We start from the raw sequence: 12,981 nt of genomic DNA on the forward strand, positions 1-12,981 counted from the left end.
ATTTTATGTGTTAAAATTGAATATGATTTTTTCGAAATAGGCGAACAAACAGCTCGAGATCGCCAAACGAAATTTTTTTCATTCGGGGTTTGTGGCGGAACGAGAGATTGAATTCTGGGTTTGTGAACTTGAGATCTGATGAGTAGTAGTATACTCATGTGATTTCTGGCTAAAACAGCATCAGGGATGCTGTTTGCACCAGAACTCTCACGAGTATATTACTGCAGAGGAGAAGGAGCATATTAGTGTTTAACTTTCTGTCAATGACGAGGTCATTAAATATGGAACACTAGCTTGAATTAGGAAAGGATACTGAAGGAAACAACCCAGCATTTGGCTGAAGAGATTCAAGGAAATCACAGAAAACCAAAATCAAAATGGCCGCATGTGGGTCTGAACCGTCATCCTCCCGAATGCAAGTTCAGTGCGCTAACCCCTGCGCCACCTCACTCGGTCGATCTGCAGAGTCACGTACCGTCCTACCCTCGTATCGGAGGCTGCTGTGCCATGATAATGTATGAGAGTCAGCCCCACAACTATTCCATTTGTGGGAAGGAGGGCCATTTCAGTCTGACTGCATCCAACTAAGTATTGCACAGCTACCATTGTCAGAAGCTCCTGTGCCATTCATGCTAACTGTCCTACTAAATTACACAGCAGCCCTCACTACACCTGTGGCTTTGCCTGGCCATCGTGTGTTCTCTCTGATCAGCGCATCCTGCCATCCCTCTACCCTTCACATGGTGCAGTCGTTCAAAGCAGTTGCTCCACCTGACGACATGGCCGCCATCTGCACTCCTGCGACAGATGCCACTGTCACAAGTACCTCTCCACAACATCCGCTTGACTCCTGCATGTTACCAAACTGAAACCTTTGTACTAGATCGACGCTCCTCCTTGCCATCATATGAAACTGAGGAACACATTCACAAACAATGCTCAATGCATCAGTGCAAAAGTCATCACTGCTGGCTTATCGGGCATCACGACACTCTTACCCAAGATGATGGAGACGCTGCCCAATTAGCCAGCAGTCCCATGCAGATGTCAGCTGATGGCACTAGTGATGACCAACACGTTTTTCTGTATGGATAACCAGTGTGCAGGTTGAGATGCCTGTCTCCTTGCTGACGCCCCATAATCTTTCTCACCACGACAATAATCATATGAATATTGGAGAGATCCTCAGGACAGGGGCATGGGGTGTCAACTTGAAGGAAGTAAATGCCTCCTCCGTGGGGCTCTCTGCCCTTTCCCCCTCTCGACGAGTTTGCCCATTAATAATGAAATCAATGCACTGCAGTTGATGGGGTGGGCCAGCCTTGTGGTCCCCACTCCACACTGCCGCCAGCGATGGTAGATGTATGTCCACCACTGCTAGCACAAATGTATGGGATCATCACATTGAACATCAACACGTTTTACAGTGCACCAAAACAGCAGCTCGTCTGTAATATACTTCAGACATATGACGTTGACTTCAGCCTGTTTTGGGAAGTTCATGTTGCCATACTGCCACCAGTTTATGGCTAGGGTTCATACACGTCTGCAGGCGATCACTCAGGCTGCAGAGTGCCCTTTGACAATGCAAAGGCAACCTGGTCACTGATATGACACTCCTCCCATGTGGCCAGATCATTGCTGCAGCCTTGTTTGATGTTCACATCGTCATTATCTGTGCTCTATCTGGCTTCACAAATCATCAGCAGCAGTCCACATCCTTCGCTAATGCCCGTGTCCCCCTGTTTTCTGGAAGTTATGATCGCTTGTTTGTGGGTGGCTATTTCAACTGCGCCCACACTGCACCTGGCCATCGTCACCGACGTCGACTCTTCATCTCTACTCTCACCACTGTTGATGCTTCTGCCATACAACGAAGGTGGTGGTGGTGTCTGCCTTCACTGATACCTGCGTTAGCTATGGTCCTTTCTCCAGACTGCATGTCATTGTGGGGATACCCTTTAAACAGCTTTGGGGGAACTACATGAACTCATTGCGATAGCTGTGGTTTGTTGGCTCTGTGCAGCAGTGGTCTCCACCAGGTTTAGGAGTGATTTTGATAGTGTTCGACCAACATTTCTCCTCACAGACGCAGCATTAATGTGTTCCCGCTACTCTTTGTAGGCGCCATTCGTCGGTTACTGCTTCCTGCTGTCTCCATGGCCCAGGTTAACAGGCAACTTTTTGGACTGATTCCTGTATGCTGCTGTGTGCATCAGGGATGCCCAGTGTCCACACTACTTTGCACCCTCACACTGAATCCCACATTGCTGGTCTTACAACTCGCCTAAGGGGTCTCACCTTGCTCGATCAAATCTGTCACTGCAGGGCCTATGTAGATGGTCTACTTCTAGACCATTCCACAACGGATTTCACGGATGCCACCCATTGGATCCAGCAGTAAGGACATATTTCAGGTAGCGTCTTTAATGTCTGCAAGTTGATGATAGTGCATATTGAATATGGACTTCAGGTTGCAGCACTGGACCCACTCCCAATCAATACCATCCTTCATTACTTAGGGATCGACTTCACGGGCTCCACACACCACACCAGGGCATTGGCTTATGGCCATCATTTACAGTCCGTATGGTACCATGTTGGCTGCAGTGTCGACAGTAGCTTGAACCAACTAAAATGTGTGTTCTATGTCAACACGTACGAGGGTTGCCTAGAAAGTAGTGAAACGCATTTTTTTTTCTCAGCCGAAAACAATGTTACGAATGCGAAACGTTACGTGTGTATAATTTGAAGTTTCCTGAGTGAGCGTGCCAATTTTCCGTCACTTCCGACAGATAGCGTAGCTGCAGGACAGTTTCAAAATGGCGTATGTAGGTGACGTGAGTTACAAGCAACATGCCGTCATTGAATTTCTCACTGCAGAGAAAGAATCTGTAGCGAATATTCGCAAACGCTTGAGCAAATTCTGTGGAGCATCTGCTGTCGACAGAAGTATAGTTAATCGCTGGACACGGAGGTCGAGGTCATCAGATGCGGTTCGGAGGAGCTCCACGATTTACAGCGGTCGGGGAGACCAGCCATGGCTGTCTGATCTGACACATCTGAACTAACCCTCAGGGTCTTCCACTTGTTTGGACCATTAAAGAATGCCATTTGTGGAAGACATTTTGATGACTATGAGGAGGTGAATCACTGGCTATGCCATCAGGAAAAAGATTCGTATCGACAGGGCATACATGCCCTTGTTTCGCGCTGGAGGAAGACCATAGAACGGGATGGAGATTACGTGAACAAATAGGGTATGAAGATAGAACACCATTCTTTCGTGTGTGTAACTCTGATTATGTTCAACAAAGACTTGTCAACAAAGAATTGTTAAAGAAGAAATGCGGTACATTACTTTCTGGGCAACCCTTGTATGTGGCCCTAAACTGGTATATGATGGCTTGATCCTCCCGATGCCATTACTCTTTGATCTCCGACTTCAGTCGACCTTTGAGTACTTCGAATCCGCAGGGGCCCTCTTCAAGGTCCACTACAACATTCTAACACTCTCCCCTATAAAGGCAGTCTTGGACTTGTCAACATGCAAGTGCAATCCACCACCCTCTTTAGGCATACTATATTGTGACACTGAAGGGTCCTCCTCATCTTTAACATGCAGTCTCTTGGATATCCTCTCACCATGTTGTCTCAAAACACCAATCACTGTAGGATCAGATTTTCACTCTGCAGCGGGGTGTGCACTGATACGAAACTTCCTGGCACATTAAAACTGTGTGCCGGACCGAGACTCGAACTTGGGACCTTTGCCTTTTGCGGGCAAGTGCTCTACTAACTGAGCTACCCAAGCGCGACTCACGCCCCGTCCTCACAGCTTTACATCTGCCAGTACCTCATCTCCTACCTTCCAAACTTTACAGAAGCTCTCTGCGAACCTTGCAGAACTAGCAGTCTTGAAAGAAAGGATATTGCACATGTAAAGCTGTGAGGACGGGGCATGAGTCGTGCTTGGGTTGCTCTCTGGTAGAGCACTTGCCCGCGAAAGGTAAAGGTCCCGAGTTCGAGTCTCGGTCCAGCACACAGTTTTAATGTGCCAGGAAGTTTCATATCAGTACACACCCCTGCTGCAGAATGAAAATCTCATTCTGGAAACACCCCCCCCCCCCCCCCGGCTGTGGCTAAGCCATGTCTCCGCAATATCCTTTCTTTCAGAAGTGCTACTTCTGCAAGGTTCGCAGGAGAGCTTCTGTAAAGTTTGGAAGGTAGGAGACGAGGTACTGGCAGATGTAATGCTTTGAGGACAGGGCGTGAGTCGTGCTTGGGTACCTCAGTTGGTGGAGCACTTGCCCGCGAAAGGCAAAGGTCCTGAGTTCGAGTCTCTGTCCGGCACACAATTTTAATCTGCCAGGAAGTTTCACCAATCAATGTAGCACATATCTCCCCAGCTATTTTATCACATCGTAACTAATTTCATCGAACTCAGTTACGTTCAGAATAATCTCCTTCTCAGCCAGCCTCCCTGTGAGAAAGAATTTTATCCTTTGTTTCATTCTCCATCCCTTGCAGCCCCATGGAGGTGCAGCATCCATGCATCCTTTTTACCACAGAATGTGTTTGCACTCTGGTATGTCGTTGCAACAGTAAATTCTCTACCAGTTGTCTACTTCATCATGTAAGACTAGCAAACTCGCCATTTTGCTCTGACTGCCAACTCGACGACACCGACTAAAATCGTCGCATGTGCCCGTGAAAAGGGACGTTTGGCTCCTCATCCAACACATTGTGGGCTGTTACCTTAATGCTCCGCCAACGACAGTTACTCCAGAGTTCCTACTGTTGCCCCAGACTTCACACTAGCCAGCTGCAAAACACCGCGCACTCATCTTGTTTCGAGGACAGGCTGTAGAATACCTCTCTCACAGTGGTCCACACATGGTACTCAACTTCCTCAGTCGGGTTGTGATTGTGCACAGAATGTTCACCTGGTCACCCCATTACCAACAAAGAACAAAGCTTCACAGGCTATCTCTTGACCATCTCCCCCATTTCCAGTTGGGGTTTACCCCATCCACCCATTTCATGACGCATCCGTGATCACATCCTGCAGTATGGTCCACCGCCAGGTAGAGGTGAACGATCGGGTATAATGCGAATTAATAAGGGAAAAGAAAATCCTTTTTTCATCATTATTGGGATCTCCTATCCCTCTCTCCTATCTTCCTTAAGGATTGGCACTTGAATGATTGGCCCTTTTAGTTAGTTTCTATGGGTGAAAGGGTGGGGGGAAGTGGTTTGGTTTAGGTGTAGTTACGATGGCAACACCTGAAGAGGGTTCATTTTATTTTTGTTTGGTAGGGTCACAAAAGGCGGTGCCCCATAGGGTTAGTCCTACTTTTTATTTATTTTTGGTAGAGACACTTAAAGCGAAAAACGACCAGCGTGCTTGACTATCATTAAAAAATAAAAATACAAAAAAAAAGGCAAGGCAATGCCGTGGGGAGCGACATGCAGATTTTGAAATGTTGGAGTCACGTTCGGCGCCCAACTTCTCTTTCCAGTTAAAGCATCATATCGTATTCAATTTACACCTCCACAATGGGGTATCTCGTGTATTTCTTTCTGTTATTGTTACCTTTATTTAAACATTAAGAAATAATAAGATCTCCTTACAGACGTAAAGGACGACTTTTTTTCGTCCTTGACACCAATACAACTAACAGAAAATAATAGTGGATTAAGTAACATCGTCAGTATCCAATGAGGTACAAAAAAACACAATAGGTAATCTTCACTAAACTGCACACTATGCTATGCACAGTAATTCCATGCTCTACGTCTGACGTCTAGGCTTATGTTAACAGGGCCAATAAGTGCACGTACTGCAACGTTCACTTTAGAGAAGATGCTCAACTTGATCACGTTGTTTGCGTTTGTAAACACTTCGCCATTCGCTAGAACACAGTTCGCTGGATCCTATTCAACACACCTGTTTCTTTTAAGTGTCCACACAAATAAAATTCTAGTGGATTAATGTCTGGGGAATGTTGAGGCCACAACATAGGACCTCCAAGTCCAATCCGTTTCTTTGTAAAGGCTTCATTTAAATAGTTAGACACATTCATTTTACAGCGTGGCGGTGCATCATCGTGCTGAAACCACAACCTTCGTCGAACACAAAGTGGAACGTTTGCTAATCCATCAGGCAAAGTATTGCAAGGAAACGTACGATACAAGGGCTCATTCAACTTGTTCGGCAATAGGTAAGAGCTCAAAAGTACTCATCCCACGATTGCAGCCCACAGATTATGCCAAACAGTGCCTGAAAGCCACATTCACGGGTGTGCCAACAAATAATGGCTGTTGTGGAGGTTGAAAATACCTGCGCAAGTGAAGCTAGACTCACCAGTCCATATCACGTTATTTATAAATGTTCGTTATCTTCCCCAAGGCGAAAAAACCATCCACAAAATTATACTCGTCGGATGCGTTATTCGGGCCTCTGGTGTTGAATTAACGTGTAATAATGTGGGTTTAGTTCTTCATCATGCAACACTTCAACAACCAGTCTTTGCGATTTCTGGAACTGCCTCGTAATATCATGGGTCCTTGTAATATCATGGTGACTGGTGAACGGTTTCCAGAATTGCGTCCTCTGTTTGTGGAGTACATGTAATTCTCAGACGTCCTCTGTCTATTATTTGTGAACGAAGATTACCGGTTTCCCGAAGACGTTGTCCCAGGGGACGAAAAACATTTTTTATCGAGATGGCATCTTTGAGGGTACCGTGCACCATACGCACGAGCAGCAGCGGTAGCAGCTGGTTATCCGATGTACTCAGCACCAAAAGCATATCGACGTATTCATCCTTCGTGCATTCCATCGGGAAGCTGCCCTGCGTGGACTTAACACAACCATTCATGGTTTTGCACTGTGTGGTCAGTAGACACATGCATGCAGTTTAATGGATGCCACTGGCATGTGGTAGGGTACTGTCAGGTGACAACATGATGTCCTGCTTATAGAAGACGAGAACTAGGGGACGGACGTCTAAAAATAAAAAAAAATGAACCTGACGAGTACTCGAACCATAGCTCTATGGTGGATGTTGGTGTGACGTCCCAGCAGTCTACTGTGGGACCTACAACGACTGATGTAGTAGTTCGGTGTGATACGCATTGTTCTGTACATTCTGATGGGCTGCACAATGTGACAGTGTTGCCAGATAATCGTTCTCATACATGTGTTTTCAGAATGCACCCTATATGATTTTGCTAGATAATCTTTAGTCTTGAATCTTGATGAGGAATCGCATGTCGACCTCCAAGCTCGACAATCTTCCTTCACCCTGTATATTATACCGTGTTTTGAAAGACAATAATATTTATTCGTATGAACAATCATCAGCAAGGATAAAGATAAAATTTAAATTAAAAAATCTCTGACAGATAAAACCTCTAAGAAGTAAAAGAAAAGAACCAGGGTTGTCCCTTTAAGTTTAATATAAGTAGTAATACTTAAACCCAAGTGTTGTTGCATCGGGATATCGCTAAGTAAATAAAATAAAAACAGAATACATCCAACAATGATAAAGTATGAAATTTAAATACAAGTCAGCTACCTAGGCAGCGTAGATAAATATCAGGTGTAACGGGACATCCTCCTTTATCATTACTTTTCCTCAACAGTAGTTGTTTATACCAGTTTCATTTTTCGAATTATCTCAGTTGCTTTTCTGAAAACTTTCATATAATTTTATACACAGTATGTTATATTTCAAGCTAAAATTTATGAAAAGGTGGAACTGGATGTCACGGATGACTATATAATTTTTCGAACTGGATGTCACATGATTAAGGTAAAATCTGCTAAATGTGTTGTTTGCTCTGCAACAACATCTTTCCTTTGCTAACCACATACCTATTAGTAGTTTTTACAAAATTTCAGTCTCAATGTTGTAATCGATAAGTACTAGTTCTGAATGAACAGTTAAAATTATTTGTTTAGAAACATTTGAAATTATGAATTACTCGCACACTTAAAATATCTATTATTTGTTACGCTATCCTGTACAGTTTAGTATGTTTATTTCTGGATTCATTTATGAATCGACATTAATAATGTAACGAAGACTAGTAGAAATTCATTTGTTAAGAAAAATTTAAACCCTTTGGAATATTGTTATTTCCGCAGAGAGTGAGAGCCTTAAGCGTGCATCTGATGTGATCGGAGGTATTTTTGTATTTTTATGCGAACAGTGTTATTTCGGCTTTGTTAATGTGAAAAATAAAAATACTGTATGATATACTAAGATGTGAGCAAATCAGTGGAAATATATATTTTTACGTAAAAAATTCTGCAACAACAGTCGTCAAATTTCTTTAGTTCAAAGCAACCATGAGGACCTGATGTTAGATTTTCAGCTTCAAGAATCAGACCCGTAGACAAGAAGAACTGGAGCCATCTCAATGTGACAAGTTAAGTAAACTTGAAAGTTAATTGTAATCTTCGCTCCTCTCAAATCCTCATAAAAGACTTTGCTTGTTAATTACTCAGAGTGGACATTGTTTAATGTGGGCAATAGATGGAAGAAAGAAGGAGGGGGGAGATTACACACAACAACAATATCTAATCGTTGAGTCTGAGTCTCAATTACTTTACTCTGAAAAATTCGCAATATAGGCACAACCGCCATCTCGCAGCTGTCTGTTCGGGTCGCCACCTTTGGCACGCACCGTGCGCTGCATATCGCCCAAGGCGCGACTCGCGGTCGCTATTTAATGAAACGTGATTCAGTAGGCTATCACGTGACCACTGCTGGACATAGGCCCCTTGGGATAGGTTGTTGCATGAAACTAAGTTCGTACATAATTATGAAAAATATGATGTAAAATAAATAGGCTAATTAAAGAAGGACTGTCTCCATACTTTATATAATATGAGGTGTATTGCAAAACCTAAGTTCGTCTGGGCATAAAAAAGTAAGTAAGCTCATGACAAAAGGTTATTAATGAGTCGAGTTTGGCTCATGTTATACATTGGTTTAAACCTTGGTTCCTATTCTGTGTTTGGTTTCCCACAGTTATTACGATTATGCTGTTGTTCGCTCTCTCCGTGAGAGGCAGCAGTGGAGTGTATCGATATTTGCACCTTGTACTATCTTTGGTCTGGTGCTTATAGTTTCTGGCTGTGCTGTGTGCGAGCAGTTGGTCGGTTGGCGTGGAGCAAGTCATGACTGTTCACATTGTGCCATCTGGATCTCATTGTTGGCTGTTGGGACATTCCCACGAGCAACAACGTGTGTGTTCGAGTTGGCGAAGGTTTAGCCACCGTCCGGTGGAGTCTAACTGTATTTGGTTATTTGCAATTGAAGTGCACTAGCGGAATTTTCTGCCTTGTGGCCGTTAACGTTCTGGTTACCTGCCCTGCCCATTGATGTAAATTCAGGCAGTGTCCTTTTCTCACCGTGTTGTCGCTGTCCAGCACATTGTGTAGTATGAGAGCTTAATGTACGCTTGGTTGTGGGCATCCATGCCTTTTATGTTTTTGTATTGAACTCCCAGTTGTGTGCTGGACGACTGCAGCGCAAGTTACCTTGTCGGTGGGTCTGTTGACTGTCTGTTGGTTGGGTTGTCGTCGGATTGAGAATGGTTGGACCGACTACCTGTCTCACCTAAGTGATCGTTAGTATTTCAAGTGCTCGCCAACGCCCGAAACTTCTGACCGCCGTTAGCTGTCCGGTTTTTTCTTATTTTCTGTTGTATGTATTTGTATGGCTCATAGCCGATGGTTTTGAATTAAAGTTGAATTGTTTTTAGTGGTGTTTTAAGTCGTGCGCCTTCAGTGGCTTTAAAATTAAAAGTTTCTTGCCTGTCAGGTGTTAGATTGTTTGGGCTTTCAGCCTGATTAATATATTGTTTAAAGAGAAATCCTTGGGCCTTCTGCCTACTGTTGTTGTTGTTGTTGCGGTATTCAGTCCTGAGACTGGTTTGATGCAGCTTGTAAGGGGTCTGTAGGCCCTTACTATAACTTTGCACTTGGCACCGGTCGATAGGGCGAACAATCGATTGTGACATGTTGCGAGAGCGAGTGTCGAGATGCGCCAGAGAGTGGTTGGTGGGAATGGTGTGTGTGTGGAGGCCATTGTTGAAATACAGGGTCTTTAACCAAGAAGGGTGTCACCATCGCCGTGGTTAGACCCCTAAATAATAGATTAATACTGGGAAGGTGATGAAGTATCATTATGAAAGTGATCAGTGACGTTACTAGTGCCGATATTTGGTTTCGCGTCTACCGCGCCTGCCTAACCTTGGATTGCAGTGTTGGATGCGGTGATGGAGTAGCGTGTGACGATAATGGAAAATGAAGAAAGCCTGTGCTGAGATTAGCCGTAGTTAGATATGTATGACGAAGGCAGTGGCTGTCTCCTTTTTGTGTTTTGAGAAGAATATAAGTTCATAATTAGTAAAACTGTGTTGGTGTTCCTTATTACCAGACATTCAGTATTATAGTATTGAACAGGACGAACTGGAAAGTAACAACTTCCGTGGCAGTCAATTCCGATTACCAGCCCCATTAGGTTCACGGTCATGTTAATAATAAATATTGGGCTGCTATTCGATCACATCAGGTCATGATAATAAACGGAGGGGTTACACCTTAGCTTACTGTGAAAGGACAAGTGCAATCTTCGGACGAATAGTAAAGAACAATAGGTAATTTTATCTTGCTTAACGCGAGAAAATATTTTCCAATTTCGGGTGAAGACAGTATGTACACTTTAAACGTGTGGCAATAAATTCATTCGGTTACATATGCATAGGTAGATGCAAAATTGCAACTTTAAATCAGTGTTTCGATGTATAGGACTTTATAAATGATTAACGTAGTTAAAACTGTGTAGCCATAACGAATGTTGGACGGTGGACAATGTCTACACCACGTTTTGCAAAATTAAAAACCGCGACAAGAAGCAGTGCATCTTGAACAATACGAAGTAATAGCATCTTACGATTGTGAATAAACTGTTTTTTCGCCATATTAGATGAGAATAGTAGTCTCGATAAACTGTGTTATAATGTGCAAACGCGTAAATCCGCGCGAAAAACTGTGAAAAGTGAACACCAAAGAAAGACACGTGTGTCGTCACGAAAGCTTCTAAAGAAGTGTTTAATAGTAATGTTATGACCGAAATTGCTTTTTGAATGATGAAAATCGAGCAACTTCATGTGGACCCATAAACTGTTACGCAGGCGACAACTTATGTGGCGACGCAATTGTTGAATGACGTCATGCAGACCCGTGCAGCAGCCGCGCCAAAGAGCTTCGATCCGAGAGGTGATTTCACACATCATCCCAACTACCTGTGCAAGGAATAGGTCAGACGCAGACGCACTACACTGGACAGCGACCAGCGTGACTTCGAGACACCGAGCGCCAATCCGGCATCTAGTGGCTGAACTACAAACTACGCCCGCCTGCAGCACCATGGCGCGGCCGACTGAGAACTACAACGACTCACCACAGATCTTCAGCGCGACTTCATGTGGCTCCGGCGGCAGTACAGCGGCGCGTCACGCCCTCTTCAAACGTCAAAACATCGCGACTCATGGTAACGTCAGTTGGTGAGTGAAGACAACTGGTTAGCATAACATTAAATTGAAATATACTATCTTCATAATAAATAAACAGTTTCAAACTGTGTTTTGCCTTAGGACAAGTGCCCAATTACAGTAATTTCAGAGAATTTCAGGAAGCATACTCTGGAATATAGCATGCTTATTATTGCATACTGCACTGTCTAAACGGTGATTATACAGATATGCTCATTGGTTTTGGAGATTTTATGTTTATAGATTTAATGAATGGTGTGATTTGTCTTATTTAAAACATTTTACATAAACTGCGTATGTGAAAATTGATATTTGAATTTATTAGGTTTTGAGAGTCGTTATGTTCAGTACTCATACGTATTGTATCAATTTTGGGATTAACTGAAGATACTGCAGTTACTGTTTGATTAGTTTAGGGGTAATTAGGAGTGTTTTGGGTTACAAGAGGTTATTTTATATTACTTGCCTGTGCATTAAAAATAAACCAAACATGTCTACCGAAGATAAGCAGGTTTGTGAGGCAGTAGTTGAAAGGAAAGGGATAGGACAGGAAGACAGAGATGATTCAGGAATCAGTGATTATGGATTGTCATTAGAAAGCCCATTAGCCTATTCAACTAGTTACCCCGAGACACTGGGACAAACGACGAGAGATAAGCCAGTTTCAGAGGGTAAGGATATACGGTCGATCTTAGCAGACTTGTTAAAGGAAACCAAGGCAACAAAAAATAAATTAGAAGAAATTAAAGAAAGGGAAGAAATATTCCGCAAATCATTAAAGGAAGGTTTACAATAAACCAAAGAAAGCTTAGAAAAATCATTTAAGGAAACTATAGCACAAGAGATCAAAACATCGCAAATGAAGATAGAATATAATCTGAGGAAGGAAATGCAGGAGTTACAAGAATGACTGAAGATGGACATCAACGAGAGAGAGAGAGTAAGCTACAGATGGGCATAGACCAAGTCCAGGGAGACACGGAGAAGATGGAAGGAAAGTTAACAAAAAAGATAGAAGACGATATTAAAGAAACTAAAGCCGAATTGGAAGAATGATCACCGAAGTGGAAACAAATTGCAATCGTCAAATCACCAAGGTGACGCAGATGCAGAAACAATGCAATGATGCGGTTAAGGGGATAGGAGATAGATAAAACCAACTGGCTGTCAATTTGAAAAATGCTATAGCCGTGCAACGAGAAGAGGATAACGAGACTGTTGCAATGGAGATCAGGCAATTTCAACATGGAGTGCAACAACTGGAGAGCAAGACAGAAGAAATTGATAAACGAATTAGCAATGCAACTTAATCCGTTGGGGAAGGTAGAGTCGTTACCTTGATGAGCGGTGATAGTCGGTACGTCCAAAACAATACAGGGCAGAAGTATAAACCAAAAGGAGGGTTGC

The sequence above is a fragment of the Schistocerca nitens genome, chromosome 7 (assembly GCF_023898315.1).
Source record: "Schistocerca nitens isolate TAMUIC-IGC-003100 chromosome 7, iqSchNite1.1, whole genome shotgun sequence".
NCBI lineage: Eukaryota > Metazoa > Arthropoda > Insecta > Orthoptera > Acrididae > Schistocerca > Schistocerca nitens.